Genomic DNA, 24,334 nt, shown 5'->3' on the forward strand with positions numbered 1-24,334 from the left:
TGACCCCCCGCTGTGTTCTCAGTGCCAAATATTCTAGAAAAAATCATATTTAAATTTCAGGGCATTTGGAGAACTTTTATTTTCGGGGTATTTTTATATTGCACAGATAATCAGATAACAGACAGAAAAATACTTATTTTTATTTTATTTATTATAAATAACAGAAAGTAAAAGTTGGATACAGAAGGTTGTGCCTTCTAGTTTCATCCATCTCATGCTCATCAAAAGGAATCCACTAACAAGGTTGATCAAGTCTTGTTAACGAACTCATTCCGAATAACATGGAACTGGAGAAATTTCGAATAACACTATGTTACCTCAACGGGGATATGCACATACCCAATAATAAGAATATCATATTTCTTCTTGATAGTAGGAAGAGGAAATTCAAAACCTCCAAATATAATCGATGGAATTTTCCAATAGAGTTGATACTGTGGACTTGAGGTTGTTTCCTCGGAAAGTGTACTGTATGCTCATTACCATTAACATGAAAAGTGACATTGCCTTTAGTGAAATCAATAAAAGCCCCTGCAGTATTCAAAAAGGGTCTTCCAAGAATAATAGATATACTATCGTCCTTGGGAATATCGAGAATAACAAAGTCCGTTAAAATAGTAACGTTTGCAACTACAACAGGCACATCCTCACAAATACCGACAGGTATAGCAGTTGATTTATCAGCCATTTGCAAAGATATTTCAGTAGGTGTCAACTTATTCAAATCAAGTCTATGATATAAACACTAACACCGGCTCCAAGATCACATAAAGCAGTTTTAACATAATTTCGTTTAATGGAGCATGGTATAGTTGGTACACCGGGATCTCCTAGTTTCTTAGATATTCCACCTTTAAAAGTATAATTAGCAAGCATGGTGGAAATTTCAGCTTCCGGTATCTTTCTTTTATTAGTAACAATTTCTTTCATGTACTTAGCATAAGGATTCATTTTAAGCATATCAGTTAAACGCATACGCAAAAAGATAGGTCTAATCATTTCAGCAAAGCGCTCAAAATCCTCATCATACTTTTGCTTGGATGGTTTGGGAGGAAAAGGCATGGGTTTCTGAACCCAAGCTCTCTTTCTTTTCCATGTTTCCTAGCAACAAAGTCTTTCTTATCATAACATTGATTCTTTGATTGTGGGTTATCAAGATCAACATCAGGTTCAATTTCTATATCATTATCATTACTAGGTTGAGCATCATCATGAACATTATCATTAACATTATCACTAGTTTCAGGTTCATTACCAGATTGTGTTTCAGCATCAGAAATAGAAATATCATTTGGATTCTCAGGTGTTTCAGCAATAGGTTCACTAGAAGCATGCAAAGTCCTATCATTTTTCTCTTTCTTCTTTTTAGATGGACTAGGTGCATCTACATTATTTCTCTGAGAATCTTGCTCAATTCTCTTAGGGTGGCCTTCAGGATACAAAGGTTCCTGAGTCATTCTACCACCTCTAGTCATAACTCTAACAGCGTTATCATTATTCTTACTATTCAATTCATTGAGCAAATCATTTTGAGCTTTAAGTACTTGTTCTACTTGAGTGGTAACCATAGAAGCATGTTTACTAATAAGCTTAAGTTCACCTTTGACATTAGCCATATAACCACCAAAGTGCTCAAGCATATTTGAATTGTATTTAAATTGTCTATCAAAATAAGCACTAAAATCTTCTTGCTTAGCCATAAATTTATCAAACTCATCTAAGCATGGGCTAGCAAATTTAGTCAATGGGATTTCAGCTTTATCATATCTATCGAGAGAATTTACCTTTACTACATGTGTCGGGTTATCAAGACCATGTACTTCTTCAATAGGTAATGGATTAAGATCATATGTTTCTTCAACATGCAGTAAATTAAGACCATGTATTTCTTCAATAGGAGGTAAATTCTTAACATCTTCATTTTTAATACCTTTTTCTTTCATAGATTTCTTTGCCTCTTGCATATCTTCAGGACTGAGAAATAGAATACTTCTCTTTTTCGGAGTTGGTTTAGGAATAGGCTCGGGAACTGGCTCAGGATGTGTCCAATTATTTTCATTTGTCAACATATTATTCAATAGAATTTCAGCTTCATCTGGTGTTCTTTCCCTGAAAACAGAACCAACACAACTATCCAAGTAATCCTGGAAGCATCAGTTAGTCCATTATAAAAGATATCAAGTATTTCATTTTTCTTAAGAGGATGATCAGGCAAAGCATTAAGTAACTTGAGAAGCCTCCCCCATTCTTGTGGGAGACTCTCTTCTTCATGTTGCACAAAATTATATATATCCCTTAAAGCAGCTTGTTTCTTATGAGCAGGGAAATATTTAGCAGAGAAGTAATAAATCATATCCTGGGGACTACGCACACAACTAGGATCAAGAGAATTAAACCATATCTTAGCATCACCCTTTAATGAGAACGGAAATATTTTTAAGGATATAAAAGTAGCAAGTTCTCTCATCATTAGTGAATATGGTAGCTATATCATTTAATTTAGTAATATGTGCCACAACAGTTTCAGATTCATAGCCATGAAAAGGATCAGATTCAACCAAAGTAATTACATCAGGTTCAACAGAGAATTCATAATCCTTATCGGTAACACAGATAGGTGAAGTAGCAAAAGCAGGGTCAGGTTTCATTCTAGCATTTAGAGATTGCTGATTCCATTTAGCTAATAACCTCTTGAGTTCGTATCTATCTTTGCAAGCTAAAATAGCTAAAGAAGCTTCTTTATCAAAAACATAACCCTCAGGAATAACAGGTAAGTCTTCATCATCAATTTCATTAGTATTATCAGATTCAATATTTTAATTCTGTCTAGCCCTAGCAAGTTGTTCATCAAGAAATTCACTAAGTGGCACAGTAGTATCAAGCATAGAAGTAGTTTCATCATAAGTATCATGCATAGCAGAAGTGGCATCATCAATAACATGCGACATATCAGAACGAATAGCAGAAGCAGGTTTAGGTGTCGCAAGCTTACTCATAACAGAAGGTGAATCAAGTGCAGAGCTAGATGGCAGTTCCTTACCTCCCCTCGTAGTTGATGGATAAATCTTGGTTTTTGGATCTCTCAAGTTCTTCATAATGATAAGCAGATATAAATCCCAAGTGACTCAAAGAATAGAGCTATGCTCCCCGGCAACGGCGCCAGAAAATAGTCTTGATAACCCACAAGTATAGGGGATCGCAACAGTTTTCGAGGGTAGAGTATTCAAGCCAAATTTATTGACTTGACACAAGGGGAGCCAAAGAATATTCTCAAGTATTAGCAGCTGAGTTGTCAATTCAACCACACCTAGAAACTTAATATCTGCAGCAAAGTGTTTAGTAGCAAAGTAATATGATAGTAGTGGTAATGGTAGCAAAAGGTAACAGTAGCAAAAGTAATGTTTTTGGTATTTTGTAGTAATGATAGCAATAGCAACGGAAAAGTAAATAAGCGAAGAACAATATATGGAAAGCTCATAGCCAATGGATCAGTGATGGAGAATTATGCCGGATGCGGTTCATCATGTAACAGTCATAACCTAGGGTGACACAGAACTAGTTCCAGTTCATTGATATAATGTAGGCATGTATTCCGAATATAGTCATACGTGCTTATGGAAAGGAACTTGCATGCCATATTTTGTCCTACCCTCCTGTGGCAGCAGGGTCCTTACGAAAACTAAGGGATATTAAGGCCTCCTTTTAATAGAGTACCGGAACAAAGCATTAGCACATAGTGAATACATGAACTCCTCAAACTATGGTCATCACTGGTAAGTATCCCGATTATTGTCACTTCGGGGTTAACGGATCATAACACATAATAGGTGACTATAGACTTGCAAGATAGGATCTAGAACTCTCATATATTGATGAAAACATAATAGGTTCAGATCTGAAATCATGGCACTCGGGCCCTAGTGACAAGCATTAAGCATAGCAAAGTCATAGCAACATCAGTCTCAGAACATAGTGGATACTAGGGATCAAACCCTAACAAAACTAACTCGATTACATGATAGATCCCATCCAACCCATAACCGTCCAGCAAGCCTACAATGGAATTACTCACGCACGGCGGTGAGCATCATGAAATTGGTGATGGAGGATGGTTGATGATGATGATGGCGACGGATTCCCCTCTTCGGAGCGCCGAAAGGACTCCAGATCAGCCCTCCCGAGAGGTTTTAGGGCTTGGCGGCGGCTCCGTATCATAAAACGCGATGATTTCTTCTCTCTGATTTAGTTTCTCCCCGAAACCAAATATATAGAGTTGGAGTTGAGGTCGGAGGAGCTCCAGGGAGCCCACGAGGTAGGGGGCACGCCCTAGGGGGGCACGCACGCCCCCACCCTCGTGGACAGGTGGTGGGCCCCCTGGCCTTCATCTTTTGCAAGGATTTTTTATATTTTCCGAAAAGGTGTTCCGTGAAGTTTCAGGTCATTCCGAGAACTTTTGTTTCTGCACATAAAGAACACCATGGTAATTCTGCTGAAAGCAGCGTCAGTCCGGGTTAGTTCCATTCAAATCATGCAAGTTAGAGTCCAAAACAAGGGCAAAAGTATTTGGAAAAGTAGATACGACGAAGACGTATCAAATACCGAGTGGTTGTTATAAACACTAGTAAAGTACACATCAATAACATGTATATCAAATATACCTTTGTTCATTTTGCCATCCTTCTTATCCACCAAATACTTGGGGCAGTTCCGCTTCCAGTGACTAGTCCCTTTGAAGTAAAAGCACTTAGTTTCAGGCTTAGGTCCGGACTTGGGCTTCTTCACTTGAGCAGCAACTTGCTTGTCGTTCTTCTTGAAGTTCCCCTTCTTCCCTTTGCCCTTTTCTTGAAACTAGTGGTCTTGTTAACCATCAACACTTGATGCTTTTCTTGATTTCTACCTTCGTCGATTTTAGCATCACGAAGAGCTTGGGAATCGTTTGCGTTATCCCTTACATATTATAGTTCATCACGAAGTTCTAGCAACTTGGTGATAGTGACTAGAGAACTCTGTCAATCACTATCTTATCTGGAAGATTAACTCACACTTGATTCATGTGATTGTAGTACTCAGACAATCTGAGCACATGCTTACTTGTTGAGCTATTCTCCTCCATCTTGTAGGCAAAGTAATGTCAGAAGTCTCATACCTCTCGACACGGGCATGAGTATGAAATACCAATTTCAACTATTGGAACATCTTATATGCTCCGTGGCGTTCAAAACATTTTTGATGTCCCGGTTCTAAGCCGTAAAGCATGGTGCACTAAACTATCAAGTAGTTATCATACCGAGCTTTTGTCAAAATGTTCAAAACGTCTGCATCTGCTCCTGCAATAGTTCTGTCACCTAGCGGTGCATCAAGGACATAATACTTCTGTGCAGCAATGAGGATAATCCTCAGATCACGGAGCTAGTACGCATCTTTGCTACTAACATCTTTCAACTTATTTTTCTCTAGGGACATATCAAAAATAAAACAGGGGAGCTAAACGGGAGCTATTGATCTACAACATAGATATGCTAATACTACCAGGACTAAGTTCATGATAAATTAAAGTTCAATTAATCATATTACTTAAGAACTCCCACTTAGATAGACATCCCTCTAATCATCTAAGTGATCACGTGATCCAAATCAACTAAACCATGTTCGATCATCACGTGAGATGGAGTAGTTTTCAATGGTGAACATCACTATGTTGATCATATCTACTATATGATTCACGCTCGACCTTTCTGTCTCAGTGTTCCGAGGGCATATCTGCATATGCCAGGCTCATCAAGTTTAACCCGAGTATTCTGCGTGTGTAAAACTGTCTTACACCCGTTGTAGATGAACGTTGAGCTTATCACACCCGATCATCACGTGGTGTCTCGGCACGACGAACTTTGGCAATGGTGCATACTCAGGGAGAACACTTTTACCTTGAAATTTAGTAAGGGATCATCTTATAAAGCTACCGCCGAACTAAGAAAACTAAGATGTATAAAAGATAAACATCACATGCAATCATAATATGTGACATGATATGGCCATCATCATCTTGTGCTTTTGATCTCCATCTCCAAAGTACTGTCATGATCTCCATTGTTACCGTCATGACACTATGATCTCCATCATATTGATATTTCATCAACGTGTCGTCACATGGTCGTCTCACCAGCTATTGCTTTTGCAACTATTGCTATCGCATAGCGATAAAGTAAAGCAATTACATAGCACTTGCATCTTATGCAAATAAAGAGACAACCATAAGGCTCCGGCCAATAGCCGATAACTTTAACAAAACATGATCATCTCATACAACAATTTATATTTAATCACGTCTTAACCATATCACATCACAACATGCCCTACAAAAACAAGTTAGACGTCCTCTAATTTGTTGTTGCAAGTTTTACGTGGCTGCTACGGGCTGAGCAAGAATCGTTCTTACCTACGCATCAAAACCACAACGATAGTTCGTCAAGTTAGTGTTGTTTTAACCTTCACAAGGACCGAGCGTAGTCACACTTGGTTCAACTAAAGTTGGAGAAACTGACACCCGCTAGCCACCTGTGTGCAAAGCACGTCGGTAGAACCAGTCTCGCGTAAGCGTACGCGTAATGTCAGTCCGGGCCGCTTCATCCAACAATACTGCCGAACCAAAGTATGACATGCTGGTAGGCAGTATGACTTGTATCACTCACAACTCACTTGTGTTCTACTCGTGCATATAACATCTACACATAAACCTGGCTCTGATACCACTGTTGGGGAACGTAGTAATTTCAAAAAAATTCTACGCACATACAGGATCATGGTGATGCATAGCAACGAGAGGGGAGAGTGTGTCTACGTACCCTCGTAGACCAAATACGGAAGCGTTAGCACAACGCGGTTGATGTAGTCGTACATCTTCATGATCCGACCGGTCCAAGTACCGAACGCACGACACCTTAGAGTTCTGCACACGTTCAACTCGATGACGTCCCGCAAGCTCAGATCCAGCAAAGCTTCATGGGAGAGTTTCGTCAGCATGACGGCGTGGTGACGGTGATGATGATGCTACCGATGCAGGGCTTCGCCTAAGCACCGCTACGATATGATCGAGGTGGATTATGGTGGAGGGGGGCACCGCACACGGCTAAGAGATCAATGATCAATTGTTGTGTCTCCAAGGGGTGCCCACTACTAGGAAAAGGCTTATACGTAGAAGTTTACCAGTAGCGTGTATTATGGACCCCACGCTACAGATAGTTACCAGTAGCGTCTGTTACAAAGCATGCTACTGGTACAACATAGTAGCAACGTTGGTTTTTTGAGGCCACGCTACTGGTAAGTTTTCCATAGCACACCACCCGACCAAAAAATATTGGCAGCGTTTGTTGTCTAACAAGCGCTACTCTTAAGAAAGTAGCTATAGCGCCCGTGCACCTAGAAGCGCTACTGCTATTTCTTCTATGGGTAAACTTATACCAGTAGCGTTGTTTTTGTACAAGCGCTATAGCTAGTTTTACGTACCAGCAGATATTTTGGCTGGCACTCATAGCAGTAGCGTGCTTTGGCACCCCGCGCTACTGCTATGGTCGCCACCCACCTACCACCTTTCCCCTCCTTCCTCCCCTTTCTTCTTCCTCTCCCCCTTCCTTTCTCCCCCTTTCCTTGCACCTTGCTTGTTCCATTCAATGCTCCCCCTCCACCACCCCTCCATTAGAGCCCTCCCCCTCTTCTTTGCCCTCCACCACCCCTCCATTAGAGCCCTCTTCTTTGCCCTCCACCACCCCCTCTTCTTTGTGCCCTCCACCACCACCCCTCTCTTCTTTGTGCCCTCCACCACCACCCCCTCCATTAATTCCCTCCCTCCCCCTCTTCTTTGCCCTCCACCCCTTCCATTAATGCCTTCCCTCTCCTCTCCCACTATCTCCCTAGCTAGCTCTCTCTCTCTCTCCCTAGCTAGCTAGCTAGCTAGTTAGAGCTATATATCTAGAGCTACTAGGTAATTAAGAAGAAATGTGCTTGATATCCCTCTCAACACATAGGTGAGCAAAAAAAGGTGTTTGTTTGGATAGGATCACAACTATATATATGGGCGATGTGAGAATATATATACCGATTTGTGTGTGGCATAATTTGAGTTTCCTACATTGTGGATTTGATGAAATAATGTGGGTGACATGAGTTGCCTATGTTATGCCGAAATGTCGATTCAATTCCGTTTCGACGAATTTCGGGCATGCAAACTCAATATGTACTATATTTAGGGAAGGTCATGCCGAATTTTTGTATGAATTTATTCCATGCATGCATATATACGTGTTTAAAATATTTGCTTCGCGCGTATGTGATCATGAAGGTCAATGGAAGGAAGGTGGAAAGATACTGGCAATCCGCTGTGGATGACATGTATGAAAAAAGACTGAAGGATGTTTTATGTCCGTGTCGAAAATGCAAAGGAAGAGTCGGGCTCGACCCCTTTGAGGGTGGTAAATTCAAGGCGCACCTGCTCATGCATGGTTTCATGCATGGCCATACTCAGTGGATAAGTGATGATGATGATGATGAGGACGTCGACGGGGCAGGAAATAACGACATGGGGCCACCAGACGAAGAGATGACCGATTATGTGCCCGAAGAGGACGACTGCCTCAGAAATGTCGATGGCGAAGAGGCAGTTCAAGGCGGAGAAGACGCGGACACGCCACCGTCTTTGTCGCTACTAAGTTCAGCCATGCGGGACCCGCATGTTCGAGACCTGCTTCACAAGAAGACGAATAGCGATAGAGCTGCTTCTAGAGAGGAGGCCAAACTGGCGCAACTGGAGGTAGACTCGATGACTCCTTTGTATGATGGTTGCAATAATCCCAAGGTGACCCGCTTGAGTTTCACACTAGAACTTCTAAAGATGAAGCCAAAAAACAAATGGACAGATACAAGCCTGGATGAGCTTCTGAAGTACCTAAAGAAGGTTCTTCCCGCGGGAAGCCTGTGTCCTACTAGTGTCGAGGAGGCAAAGAAAATCGTGTGCCCTCTTAATCTGCCACATATTAGATATCACACATGCATCAATGATTGCATCATATATAAGAACGAGCACGCTGAAAAAACGATCTGTCCAAAGTGCAATGCTTCACGATATAAAAAGGCCGGAAAGAAAGCTCCACAGAAAGTTGTATGGTACTTTTTGATCACTCCGCGTCTACAGCGGTATTTCGTAGATCCTAAGGAAGCAAAGCTTATGCGCTGGCACGCGGAGAGGGTGAAGCCAGATGACGGAGATGAGCCGAAGCTGAGACACCTCGTAGATGCTAGCCAGTGGAGAGCATTAAATGCTGAATTTGATTTTTTCGCAAATGATCCAAGGAACATCGTGCTAGGCGCTAGTAGTGATGGCATGAATCCATTTGGCAGCCAGAACACCAATCACAGCACATGGCCCGTGTTTGTATGGATGTACAACCTTCCCCCCTGGTTGTGCATGAAGGAAAAATACATTCACATGGCTATGCTTATTCAAGGGCCGAGACAACCGGGAAATGATATAAATCTGTATCTCGGGTTACTGAAAGAGGAGTTACAGACCTTATGGACAACACCGGCCAAGACATGGGATGCAAGCAAAGGAGAGTATTTCTACATGAGAGCCGCACTGATCACGACGGTGCAGGACTATCTCGGTTACGGCTATCTCTCCGGCCAGGTGTGCCACGGATATTGCGGATGCACGAGGTGCATGGATGATACAACTTCTCTGCAGCTATCGAAAGATGGTGGGTCTTCGAAAATCGTGTACATAGGGCATCGAAGATGGCTCGAGAAGGATGACCCATGGAGAAAGCGTGGAGATATATTCAATGGTAAGGCTGAGCATCGAGGTCCTCCATGTAAGCGTAGAGGTGCAGAAATATATGAGTTATTGAAGAACTAGAAAGAGTGCCCCTCGCCAGGAAAGACGAAGAAAAAGGCGCCAGAGCCCCTGCTGAAGGTATGGAAGACAAGATCTGTTTTCTGGGACTTGGAATACTGGCCCATACTCGACACGCCTCATAGCCTTGATCAAATGCATATCACAAAAAATATCCTTGAGAGTTTGCTTGGAACATTGATGAACATGCCGGAGAGGACCAAGGATGGGCCGAAGGCAAGAAAAGACTTGGAATTTTTGAAAATCAGGAAAGATCTCCAAATGCCCGGTAAAAGGTCGTCAGAGGAGACCGAGACGGAGACGGAGACGGAAGATAGGGGCAAAAAAGTAAACAAGAAGGAAGAACAATATTGCCCCCCCCTCTTGCTTCACCTTAGATCCGAAGGAGGTCGATCAATTGTTCAAGTGCCTTGCCGGAATCAAAGTTAGTTCCGGATACTGTGGGAAGATAAGAAGATATCTGGACACTAAGAAAAAAAGGTTCAGTGGGATGAAGTCTCACGACTGTCATGTGATGATGACGCAGTTACTCCCGGTTGCACTTAGAGGGATTATAGACACACATGTGCGTGAGACGCTTACTGACCTATGCCACTTTTTTGATGCTATCTCTCGAAAGTCGATCAGTGTGAAGCAACTCCATAGGCTACAAGAAGATATCGTTGTCATACTGAATGAGCTAGATATGTACTTCCCGCCCGCGTTCTTTGATGTCATGGTGCATCTATGTGTCCACATCGTGGATGACATCATCGACCTAGGGCCAGCACTCCTGCATAGCATGATGCCGTTCGAGAGGATGAATGGGGTCATCAAAGGATTCGTTCGTAACATGTCCCATCCAGATGGAAGCATAGCCCAGGGATATCTGACCAAAGAATGCATCTCTTTCTGTGAGAGTTATCTGACGAAAGACCATGTTGTGGTTTGCCCGTCAACAAGCACTGTGGAAGGCTCGAAGGCGAAGGTCACATCAACGGTCATAGGGATTTGAATTTGTTACGCTCAGGCCGACAAAACGACATTGACAGGGCAAACTTAGTAGTGCTACAACACCTAGATGTGCTAGAAGATTTCGTACCGCTGCACAAAGAGACCATCGCAAAGAAATACCGTGACCGTGGGGTGCACAGGACGGACGTTGAAGTTATTAGAGAGCACAACTCCACTTTCGTGCGTTGGTTCAAAGAGCGAGTTCTGGCTAATCCCCCAGAAGAGGGTTGTCCAAACGGAACACTCATATACGCCTTAGCACATGGCCCCTCGACCAACCTCGCGACTTATCAAGCATATGATATCAATGGATACACGTTCTACACGGAGGAGAAAGATATAAACAGTGATGACCAGAACTCAGGGGTGACGATGGAAGCCATGACCGGGAATGTAATTGAAAGATATTACGGAAGGGTCAAAGAGATGTGGGAGCTTAACTACTCTGGATTGCATAGCGCGACGATGTTCCGTGTCAGATGGGCTAAAAATGTACACAGAGAAAACCGACATTTCACTACCATGTGTATACCCAACTCCGATGATAGCGGTACCGTCAACGCCATCGCCAAAAATGAGCCATGGGTACACGCTAAACACATGACACAATGTTTCTTCATAACTAATCTGATCAATCCCAGCCGTGTTGTCGTGAGGAGAAGCAAAAGGAGCATTGCTGGAATGGATGGAGTCGCCAACGAGGAAGACTATGACCAGTACGGTGATCTGATGAGGGAATATGATGCTGATGACGATGAAACATATGTCAAAAGAAGAATGAAGACCACATTACCTACGAAAGATCGTAATCCCTGGAGAAGGAAAAGTCACGACCATGGGCTCAATTATTCGACAATGAACAAAAGAGGGAAGAAGATCAGTCTAAAGCGTCGTCGTCGCCCAAGCTGACAAACTAATGCCCAAAGTTTGTGTGTGTCCTTGTTGTATACCGGTGTTAGCGGTCAAATCATGTAATATATATTATACTAATTACTATCCCGAGGGTAACAGTGGTATTGCTCTAACGACAGACCAAATTAAAGGAAGGAAAGTGCAAAAGAAAGATAAGAAAAAGAAAAGTGCAAATGAAAGAAAAAGAAAAAGAAAAAGAAGAAGAAAAAGAAAAAGAAAGGAAGTTTTGAAAAATGAAATGAAAAAAAAGAAAAAAGAACTAATAAGTTGTGGAAACTGAAATGAAAGAAAAATAAAAAAGAAAAAGGAAGGAAGTTTGTGGAATATGAAAAAGAAAAAGAAAAAGAATAATAAATATAAAAAGAGAAATATAAAAAAATTAAAAGGAAGAAAGTTTGTGGAATATGAAAATTAAAAAGAAAAATAAAAATAAAAAAGAAAAATAATTAGCAGTAGCGCGTTTTGGCCTCGGCAGCGCTATAGCTAAGAAAAATAAAAAAAATAAAAAAATAAATAGCAGTAGCGCGTTTTGGCTTGGGCAGCGCTATAGCTAACTTAGCTATAGCGCGTTTTGCCAACACGCGCTATAGCTAAGTTGCCTACAACACCGCCCGCTAGATCCTATCTCTTTCCTCTCTCTCACTCTCGCTCGAATCCCCTTTCTCTCGCCACCGCCGACGCCCGCACCCGCCCACGCCGCTGACGCCCGCACCCGCCCACGCGACCGCCCATGCCCGCACTCGCCCACGCCGCCGACGCCCGCACCCGCCCACGCCACCACCGACGCCCGCACCTGCCCATGCCGTCGTTGACGCGTGCCGCACCCGACCTCAACGCAGGCCACTAGTCACCCCGATGCTCCCTCCCCCCTTGCTGCCCCTACCCTAGGTGCACCCCTGGCCGACCCCTCCCCCCGTGCCGCCCCTGCTCTCTCTCTGACCAAATTTGGTCTCTCTGCAGATCGATGAGGAGGAGAAGGACCCCGGCCCCTCTGCCCCGGCGACCCCGGCCTAGGTGCACCCGGCCCCTCTGCCCCGGTGCCCCCGACCCTGATCCCAACCCCGGCCGAGGTGTGCCACCCCCTCTTCCCTCCCTTTTCATATGCTTGTTTTGTTCAAATGCTTGCTGTCCAAATGTTGAATGTTGTTAAAATGCATGTTGTTAGAGTGTTAAATGTATGCTGTTAGAGTGTTCAAATGTGTGTTGTTAGAGTGTTCAATTGCTGTTAAAATGCCTATTGTTAGAGTGTTCAAATGCTTGCTGTTAAAATGCATGTTGTTCAAATGCTTGCTGTTAAAATGCCTATTGTTAGAATGTTGTTAATATGCTTGTTTTGGATTTTGTTGCTAGAGTAAATGAAAATGAGTGTTTAGTTTGTTTATAGAGTAAATAAAATGAAAATGAACATTTTATTAGGCAGATTGTAGGTCCACAATTGATCTTGTGTGTCTACAATAATTTATCTTGTGTGTCTACAATAATTTATCTTGTGAATGCTTGACGCACAGGTAGATCACCGACGTGCCGCTCGCCGCCGCCGCTCGAAGATCATCGACACCACACCCTCATCCTCGACAGGCAGATAGTGAGCATCCCAAAACCCACACTATATAGAGCTCTGTCCATGCAGATGCTAGAGGAGAGTACATGTGCATGTGGTTGTTGTGCTGCTATAGTGAGCATCCTATATTGTTGTGCTGCTGTAGTTCTACCGTACTTTGGTTGTTGATTCATTTCCCGATTGCGAGTGACCTTTGTTTTGCCGGAAATGTTGATTCATTTCCATTCCGGCAAATTTCAGGCCCTCTATATGTGCACTTTCTAGGAAAGGTCATGCCGAAATTTTCTGTGAATTTTGGCATGACTTGTGCTAGCAAGTTGGACATATCGAGTGCTTGAGATTTGTCGCGACGGGAATGAAACGACATTTCCGGCAAAACAAAGGTCACTTTTTTTCATTATTCACTTTATTATATAAAGCTCGATAATTAAACCACTACGACATTGAACCCTAGGAAACATGACCGACACCGATGAGGCCGGAGGTTCTCATTCCCTATTAGGTCAAGCACACGCCTACCTCGACTTTCTGGCGGATCAGGAGGGACAGCAAGCTGGGTGTCCGGACGGCCTTGTCATGACGGATGACGACGGTGGTGGCGCCGACGCCGACACTGATGCCACCAATGACACCGGCACTGAGTCTGGCGCTGATGATGTTCCTAACTGCAGCACGGAAGGTGGGACCTCCCAAGCCAGTGAGGGACAGAAGGAAAATAGGACACGACGCCCAAATGAGCTCGGCACCGAAAGAATGGTGGTCACGGCGGTGCACCCTGGCGAGTTCGAGCCAATAGAGCCGCGAGAAGTGGCAGCGTGTTACGGCAACCAACTAGGATGCATCCTACGGGATACCGCTAACATCAACGACACAAAAATACGGAAGAATGAACATTTGAAGAAGCTGCTTCTAACTAGGTTGCACGCAAGATTCTAGTTCCCCGGTCGGAATGACGATGTCGACCCATGGGATGATGAGGGCATGAAAAAAATCAACAACAAAGCCCTAGGGAAGTTCAGCAACGCATTGAGCACTTGGAAAACTAGGGTGAAAAGGGCGCTTCAAGAGAATGAAACCTACGCCGAGATTGTTGCAGACAATCCGAAAATTACAATAGAGGACTTTGAAAGGTTCAAGGAGACTTGCAATGAAGAAGCTGACAAGGCCAGGTCAGAGAGAGGCAAGCAGCTGCAGGCAAAGAACATGGGGAACCACTGCCTTGGAAGTCGTGGTTACACAGGAAAGAGGCCCGTGTGGGCTAGGAGGACGCATAACGTGAACGTCAGGGGATCCCAGACCCATTGGCTGAGTTCACCGACCAGCAGGAGCACGACTTCATCAGGGCCCGATTCTCGTGGGACCCCAAGAAAAAGATTTTTTCACCGACGGGCCGACTAGGCAATTCATGAGATTACTGGTAATTATCCTTTTTACCACCTTACATATTAGGTTCTGATCAACGAAGTCTACTACATTCTAGTCGCATTCCTAAATGATTCACGGTCCATTTTGCAGACAGAGCAACACAAGCTTGCGGCCGAGAGCGACTCATCGACTCAGTCGTCGGCAAAGTACAAATGGGACACTCCTTTCAACCGGGCCATGAACATAATGATGGGACACCCGCCCGGCCAGCGGCTGCAATATGGACGTGTGCATGGTGCCGGGGATGGGGCCACTTGGAAGTACTATTATAACGAGGACCCCGAGGCCAAAAGACAGAGAAAGAAGTTCAGTCAAGTGACTATCGACGAGAAGGTGGCGCGGGCGATGGAGAAAGCAAAAGCTGAGACTAAAGCTAAGATAATCGCTGCCTATAGAGATGATATGGTGGCTGCCTTTACAAGCTTGATTCCAACAGTGGTCACATGGGTGAAACAAAATCCAAACGCGCCACCAAGTGATTTTCCCATGCCCAGCTTCAGCGGGAGCAACTCAATGAACACCGCACCCATACCCATACCTAGTATGGCAACTGGCGCACCTCCTCCAGCGGCACCTACTCCTCCACCCAGCTCTCATAGCAGCCCTAGCTCCATCTCTGGCTTGAATGTCGGGCCGTCGACATTGGCTGAGCTCGACGCCCTCACGGTAAATACGCGTCGTTGCACCTTCATCAACTCAACTAATTAATTAATCTTCAGTTGCCGTTCTTTTTGGATCTCTGACGCCGCACGTATATGTCTTTATAGGCCGACTCCACTCCGTGCACCCTCCTTTACAACATGAAGGGCGGGTTGGTGGATGTGGGGAAGGGTACTATAGTGAAGCCTAAGGATCGATTGTTTCACCGCCGGCAGATGCCTGATAATGCCTTAAGGGTCTCCGTGGCGAGTGTGAAAGCAGGCTATGAGGGTCTCCCTCGTCCGATACAAACCGATGGAGAGGATGACGAGACCCCCACGCAGCTTGGGCAATGCAAAAATTGGCCGATCCTGTGGCCGAAAAATCTTCTTCGTGTCGAGGTGGCCGGGAGCACACCAACGGGACCTCGGGAAGGTATGACCACAACACCACCTACACAAGTACAACCATCGTCTGTGCTGCTTGCTGAGGTCGAGAGACATGAGGAAGGAGGGCCAACCGTTCCGCCGGCAGATGATGCCATCTGCCCCATGGAAGAGGATAGGGATCGTGACATGGAGGAGGCCGACGATGACCCTAACCAGTATTTCAATACTGCCTTTGACAACGATGTAACAATGAGTCAACCATATGAATATGAGATGCATGTACCAGAGCCGGTACGTCCTCGGGAGTGCAAGAAGTCTTTGTTCATGCAATCCTCGCAGGACACGCCTCCAGATGCCGGCTCCACCCAAGCTCAACTGATTAGCCAGAGTCGTCCAAAGCTGAGCCCGACAACACTAGGGGTGGTGCTCAAGGAGGGTCTAATAGACCCACCAGCACCTGAGCCCAAGAAGAAGTAGAGGAAGAGACCGGCGGCGAGAAAATCCAATAAAGTTGGCAATGTTGGTTCTAGCAGCCAGCCGCCTTCAACCAAGGTTGACCGTGTGCCGATGAAACATGCGCCATTAGTCCATGTCACGGGACAGCCAAGGGTACCGGCGAATGCACTAGCTGCCATAGAAGGGGATCTCAGGAGACTCCATGACCATGTGCTTTTGACAGAGAGAAGCCTCCTCGCCTCGGATGATCCAGGATACCCACTTTATACGGTTCATGTGCCGAGCAGTTGCAAGATGTATGTCCGCACATGCCCCGCAGACCTCTTCTTCCTGAGGTTTGATTACATCTTCCAGATGTTTCAAATGAGGACACTCAATTTTACCTTCATCCGCCTGTATGCGCTGCACATGAACTACATCGCCAGGAGAGAGCAAGTCACCGGTCTTGCGCTTGCGGACCCATACTACATGCATGAGGGCTTCTTGTCAATCAACGACGCCAACCATCAATATGCGAGTCAGTACATCGAAGAATTCTTGGTCAGCAATAAGGACAAAGAAACGATTCTCCTACCTTATCATCCCAGGTAAGACATCCGCGCATAGCACTATAACACATACATCCTTTCGTGCATTTCAATAGTTACTTTGCACGCATGGAGGCTAAACTTGATCATGTATTTTGCGCAATGGGGGGTGTCGTGCCGTTCTCATTGTTCTTTACCCGTGTTACTCCCGCGCTATATATTTGGACCCGTCGAAGAACATACAGAAGAAAGATTACACACACATAAAGTATGTTCTGGATAGAGCTATGCTGGGCTTCAGCATGCGGGGTGGCTACATCCAGTGCAAAAAACAAATAAGGTCGGGCTTTGTTTCAGCCACAAGACTGACTTCTGTTGCATCCAGCAACCGGCACAAAGTGAGAATGATGGATTCTACGTCACCCATCTAATGATGGAGTACAGAAGGGATGTGCAATCACTTTGCATGAAATCTTCATCAGATACCCATATCCAGAGATGGGCCGAAGCCTTTGGAGCCGTGCCGGATAATCGACTTTGAAATGATTTCTACCGGATCCAACAGGAAATTGCGTCCATCATCATCAAAGATGTCCTCGAAGAGAATGGGATGTTCTACGGTGGCCCAGTATCGCGAGCTGACGTCCGAACCCGCATTGCCCTACAGCGTCAGGACATGAGGCCTTCCACTAAGCTTGGTGACACCCTTCCGGATATGGACAGATGGGAAGAGTGCACTGCTTAAAGACAATGTGTCTGTTTAGTTACTTGTTACTTTATGTACGACGAAACTTCGAATCTCTCAGTACGAGGAAACTATTAGATGTATGGTGCCGCGCTCTAGTTAATTACTTTCGGTACGATGAAATTTGTTAACTATGTTTACTATATATGTTGCTTCTATTTCATAACTGTTTTGTTGAATTCGCTTCATGGTATATATATGTGCATCTCTAACAGGTATATAGATCAACAATGGCGAGGAAGTGGTATGCCGTGTATGTAGGGCATGTTCCGGGTGTGTATGATGAGTGGCCAGAGTGTCAGGCCCAAGTCTCTGGCTTCTCCGGCGGAAGCCAGAAAGGGTTTGATAGCAGAGCGGAAGCCGAAGCTAGTTACTTGAGATTCATAGCACAACAGGGGATTCAGAACCAGCGCCGCCGCAAAAACTACTACATCATACCGCTTTTGATCATTGTGATCGCTCTTATCATTTATGTCTTAGTTTAGGTAGATGATGAAACATGTGTCTACAGTGACAATGTAAGAGACATGTGATCATTAACTTGTATCGCTATTTCGAGATGATGAGATCGACATCATTTGTGTTGAGATTATGTTGATATGATGAGACTATGTTGTACCACTTCGATGATGATGATGAGACATTCCTTTTTCATATAGTTCCAGTGTATGTGTATGTTGTAACTGTATAAAACCTGTAAAAATACGAATACAACAACATAAAAAAAAGAAAATACTAGCAATTGCATGGGGTATTGGAGTAGTAGCAGCGCTGCTTACCAGTAGCGTTTTTTTGAAGCCCACGCTACTAGTATTAGCAGTAGCGATGGACAGAGGCGTGCTACTGCTAGATATAGATAGCAGTAGCGTTGGTTTAAACAAGCGCTACTGCTACAAAATAGCTGTAGCGTCGTAGCAGTAGCACTGGTGCCCGCGCTACTGGTAGCTCAAAAACCAGCGCTACTGCTAAGGGTTTTCCTAGTAGTGGCCCCTTCCTCGTATATAAAGGAGAGGAGGAGGGGGAGGGCCGGCCCTCTCTATGGCGCGCCCTAGGGGAGTCCTACTCCCACCGGGAGTAGGATTCCCCATTTCCTAGTAGAACTAGGAGCCCTTCCAAGTAGTAGGAGTAGGAGAGAAGGAAAGGGAAAAGAGAAGAGAAGGAAGGAGGGGGCGCCGCCCCTCCCCCTAGTCCAATTCGGACTAAGCATTGGGGGGGCGCAACCTCTCCTCTCTCTTTCCCTTAAAGCCCAATAAGGCCCGGTGAATTCCCGTAACTCTCCGGTACTCTGAATAATACCCGAATCACTCGGAACCTTTCCTATGTCCGAATATAGTCGTCCAATATATCAATCTTTACGTCTCGACCATTTCGAGACTCCTCGTCATGTCCCCGATCTCATCTAGGACTCTGAACTACCTTTGGTACATCAAAACACATAAACTCATAATACAAATCATCACCGAACGTTAAGCGTGCGGACCCTATGGGTTCGAGAACTATGTAGACATGACCAAGACACATCTCCGGTCAATAACCAATAGCGGAACCTGGATGCTCATATTGGCTCCTACATATTCTATGAAGATCTTTATCGGTCAAACCGCATAACAACATACTTTGTTCCCTTTGTCATCGGTATGTTACTTGCCCGAGATTCGATCGTCGGTATCTCAATACCTAGTTCAATCTCGTTACCGGAAAGTCTCTTTACTCGTTCTGTAATACATCATCCCGCAACTAACTCATTAGTTACAATGCTTGCAAGGCTTATAGTGATGTGTATGACCGAGTGGGCCTAGGGATACCTCTCCGACGTTCGGAGTGACAAATCCTAATCTCGAAATACGCCAACTCAACAAGTACCTTCGGAGACACCTGTAAAGCACCTTTATAATCACCCAGTTACATTGTGATGTTTGGTAGCACACAAAGTGTTCCTCCGATAAACGGGTGTTGCATAATCTCATAGTCATAGGAACATGTATAAGTCATGAAGAAAGCAATAGCAACATACTAAATGATCAAGTGCTAAGCTAACGGAATGGGTCAAGTCAATCACATCATTCTCCTAATGATGTGATCCCGTTAATCAAATGACAACTCATGTCTATGGTTAGGAAACTTAACCATCTTTGATTAACGAGCTAGTCAAGTAGAGGCATACTAGTGACACTATGTTTGTCTATGTATTCACACATGTATTATGTTTCCGGTTAATACAATTCTAGCATGACTAATAAACATTTATCATGAAATAAGGAAATAAATAATAACTTTATTATTGCCTCTAGGGCATATTTCCTTCACATACTTAGTGCAAAATGAAGGCTAGCAAAAGACTGAGAAGCGACCAACCAAGAAACGAATAATCTCGTAAGCGAGCATTAAGGATAACTAACACTGAATAATGCGCCACAAGTAGGATATAATTTTTTGCATAACTATTTAACCTTAACACCAGTATTCTTACTAAAGCACAATTACTCATCAAGATGACTCACCTATCACACACTATAGGAATAGGGCACTTTGCCGTCCGCCATGGCTGACGGTAAAGACCTTTGCCATCCGCCAGCGGACGGCAACAAGTCCGGCTGAATAGGCTACGACGAAGGGCTCTTTGCCATCTGCTGACGGACGGCAAAGATGGAACGCTCTTTTGCGTCCGCCAGCGGACGGCAAAGAGCCCGGACGGCAAAAGTTCTAGGTTAGGTCTATTAAGTGGTTAATGGCGTGCTTTGCCATCCGCTGGCGGACGGCAAAGACAATCGCACATTTGCCGTCTGCCAGCGGACGACATCATAGCGAAATAGGCCAGCCCCCAGGTTTTGCCACGTGTCAAGCGATGTCGTCTGCTGGCAGACGGCAAAGGTGCAACGCTCTTTGCTGTCCTCCAAAAGACGACAAAGTAACCAAATAAGCCAGCCAGTGTCCCAGGCTGCACAGGTAGCTGCCACGCGGCAGGTTTGCCATCTGCTGGCTGATGGCAAAGGTCTTTGCTGTCTGCCAGCAGACGGCAAAGCTCCTGTATAGCCCCTGTTTTTTTCTATTTTTTTATATCCTTGCATTTTCAAAAGAAATAAATTATATATATAGTCTCAACTTCAAAGATAGCCCATGTATCCATCATCTAGCAGTCCATCAAATCAACAGAACACATAGGGTATTTAAACGTCCAATACATACATAGTTTCATGGAGTTCATCAACATACATGCATAGTTTCACGGAGCTATTCAACATACATTGTTTATCAACACAAAATCAAAACAGAAACTAAAACGAGCAGTCCATCAATCCAGTTTCCATGAAGTGAATCAAATCTGCAAAAATGGGAGTAAGCAAGTTATAAGAAGAAGAAGAAGAAGGCTAGAAGAAGAAGAAGACTAGAATAAGAAGAAGAAGACTAGAAGAAGAAGAAGGTTTTTACCCTTTTCGTTCTCATTCTTCTACTTTTATTCTTTCGTTTTCTTCTCTTTCTTCTTCTATTCATTCCTTTTATCCTCTTCCTTGTTTTTCTTCTTCTCATTCCTTATTTGTGTCATTTTAGAGCTTACATAGGTAATTATGCCATTTTTTAGCTAACTAAGCATATTATGTCCATTTGGAGGAAATTAAGGTAACTATAGGTCATTTTTGTGCTAACACAAGTAATTATGCCATTTTTAGCTAACATAGGTAAAATGGATCATACTGGAGCAAACCTAGGTAAAATGGGTCATTTTTGAGCTAACTTAACTAATTACACCAGTTTTGAGTTAACTAAGCATATTGTGCCATTTTTGGCATAAGTAAGCTAAGTATAGGCCTTTATTTAGCTAACCTAGGTAACTAAGCATATTAGAGCTAATTTAGTTAAGTATAGATCTTTTTGGAGCTAAGTAAGGTAATTATGTCATTTTGTAGGAAGATTGGCTAAGTCTAGGTCATTATGGTAACCATTTTGGAGGAAATAAAGCTAAGTCTAGGTCTTTATGCATTTGGTACGCAAAACACTAGAGAAATGTTACCTTCATCACAGAGGTGAAGGGCCGGTCGGTTTTACGCCAGTGTCAGATGGAGAAGGACCGGACGGGGTTGGGGTTGCGCCAGTGCGAGACGGAGAAGGATCGGTCGATGCTTGTCGGGAGGCATGATGCACCAAAGATCATTTGCAATGTCTCGTTAGCATGATGCAACTGAAATGTGAATACTAGTAACTAATGACCATTCAAATGAAACTTACCATGTCCGGCTATACCAATCTGAGGCATCAGCAGAGGGGTCTGACTGTTTTTCTCGCACACGGACTGCACATTTTGATTTCACGAGTCAGTCATATTAGTTAGTAATGAAACGAACATTACATGTATGATTTGGCTAATAAGAAGGAGAAACTTACCACGAGGAGCTCGTATAGGGCCCAGTGAGACGCGTCGTTCCGGTTCCTCTCCTCCAGCATCCTAGTCGTCCTCTGCTCCAGCTCGGTCTCCCTCTCCTTGGCCTGCCTGTTTGCCTCCGCCAGAAGCTCCTGGGCCCTAGCCTTGATGGCGAGGTCCACTAGTCATGGTCGAGGCGGTATGTCAGGAAGAGACTTCGTGTGGCCCTTCTTGATCTCCCTGAGACTGCTAGGACAACGTATCAGTCCATCCCCAATGGCTGATGAGCCATGTTTCCTCCCATCACCAGATAGCATCACGAGCTCTATATTGAAACGACTCTGGCTCGGGTTGAAGTCATCTCCTTTCATCCCCTTCCCCTAGTCTCTGTGCCTCACCAGCTTGTTGTGGGAGGAGATGTTGGTGAAGCTCTCTGGATGATCGAGGTCATCTGCAAAGAATGCCTTGGCCTTCTTGAACGGGGCCATATGGGCCATGGCATAGAGGTCGTACAGAGGTGGCACTTCCTTCTTGTTGTGTTTTGCCTAAAAGAGAGGAACAACATATTAGTTAAGGGATGAAGCTAGCATGAAGAATGAAATTGCATGAATCATTAAGGGTTGAAACCACATAGCAGCCGAGCTGGACGTCGGTGCCTCTGGAGCCAGCAAGGCCACGGGGGCTGACTCCTCCCGAGGATTCTCCCCCATGCCTCGCAAGGACGACCGGGCCGGAGAGACATGGGCACCAATGTTTCCCTTCTCCACGAAGGGAGATGCGGACAGAGTAGGTGGGTTAGCCCCAGGCGGCACCACCGCCTCCTCCTTCCTCTTCTTCGGCGCAGGCATCGGCCTAATCGCACAACAAAGAAGCGTCAAGAATCAGCAGCATAATCAAGAACAAGGTGGAGCACTGAACACTTACTAGTCCACCGCGGTGTAGTCCACCTTCCTTTTGCTAAGCTTGAAGCCCAAGAGCCTCCCAGCCCGGGGCGCGGGCGCACAAGCCCCAGGAGCAGAAGAAGGGGCAGCCGGTGGGCCAGAAGCGGCTCCCGAACAGAAGCAGCATCCCGGGAGATCACCGTCGATCGGCCCCTCATCGGGATTACGAGCGGCTCTCCCTTCTCCTAGCGGGTGTCAGCCTCGTCGTCGTCAGGAAGGGTGCGGAGGATGTCAGCTTTGCTAAAGGGGGAGGTCTCCCCCATCCCTTCAGGGGTCACCTCAGAGTCTTCCTCCTCCTCCTCTTCCTTCCTACGGGACTCACCAGAAGACAGCTCCACTGGCGTCGGTGCCGCAAGGGCCCCGCTGGGAGATGGCGGCACCAGCCTGTGCCTGTCAAAGGTCGTCCTGGCAGCCACGACCTGCGCCCCGTCCTTGCGGCGGAACAAGGGAGTGAAGACACTCGACGGGTACTCCTGGTCGTCCCCGACCAGGAGGCGGAGAGCCACAGCCAGCTCACCGTCAGACAAGGCTTTCGGGCTCAGGTAAACCTTGTCCTCTTCGTCCCCAAGCTCCCACAAGGGGTGCGTACGCGCCTGAAGCGGGGCTACGCACAGCATCAGGAATTCCCTCAGGAGCATGGCCCCTGTCACCTTTGCCTACTTCGCGTTGCCCGGCTTCAGGTCAGTGTTCATCTGCTCCAGCACCAACGTCGCCCGCTCATCAGTGAGCTTCACGTAGGACCACCCCTTGTCAGACTGGGGCATCTCCGTTGGCAGCATCAAGCGTGGGTGGACACACTTGGCGTCCATCATGGCCCACTTGCTCCTGAAGCCGTCGGCCTTCTTCCCAGTCTTCGAGATTGAGTTGGCCTTGCCGGCCGCGATGAAATTGGCACACCCGAGGTATGACCCTCGTTGATGCGGAGGAAGAAGAAGTGGCACAGCAGAGCCACAGACGACATCACGCCGAGGTACGCCTCACAGTAGTAGGCGAAGATCGACAAGAGAAGGATAGAGTAGGGTGAAGATGCAGCGCCTGCAGCCCGAAGTGGACAAGGACCTCATGGAAGAAGTTAGAGAATGGGGGGAACCAGCCCTGCGACGATGCTTCTCGTGAAGAAGGGGAAGAAGGTGCTTCCCTCGGGCTCCGGCACGTCGGAGCCGGCCCGGAGCCCAGTCTTCCCCCTCTTGTTGCTTTCCCCCACCGTCAGCAAGCGCATGGCGGCGAGGTTCTCCTACGAGACATTGGGTGCATCGAGAGCTGGCTCGTACCAAGCCGGCGACGAGGTAGGCTTGACCTTCCGGGGCGCCATTGGTCGCTGATACGGAAGGGGACGGGAGTAGATCTGGAGATTTTGGAAGCAGGGAGCAAGAAAGGGGATCTGGAGCAAGGCGAAAGGAAGCAATGAAGGCAAGCGCTGTCTATGCCAGCCTTTTGACAGTCAGGTAGTTGTCGAGGTGACGTGGGGAAGCGGAGACGCCCACG

The 24,334-nt window shown here is 45.5% G+C and overlaps 1 pseudogene; it reads left to right on the top strand.

Moving 5' to 3' along the window:
- Positions 1-8,329: 8,329 nt before the first annotated feature.
- On the top strand, positions 8,330-13,560 carry LOC147959920 (uncharacterized; annotated as a pseudogene).
- Positions 13,561-24,334: the final 10,774 nt, after the last annotated feature.

Source organism: Triticum urartu, chromosome 7A (assembly GCF_056163025.1).
Source record: "Triticum urartu cultivar PI428250 chromosome 7A, HENAU_Tu73, whole genome shotgun sequence".
NCBI lineage: Eukaryota > Viridiplantae > Streptophyta > Magnoliopsida > Poales > Poaceae > Triticum > Triticum urartu.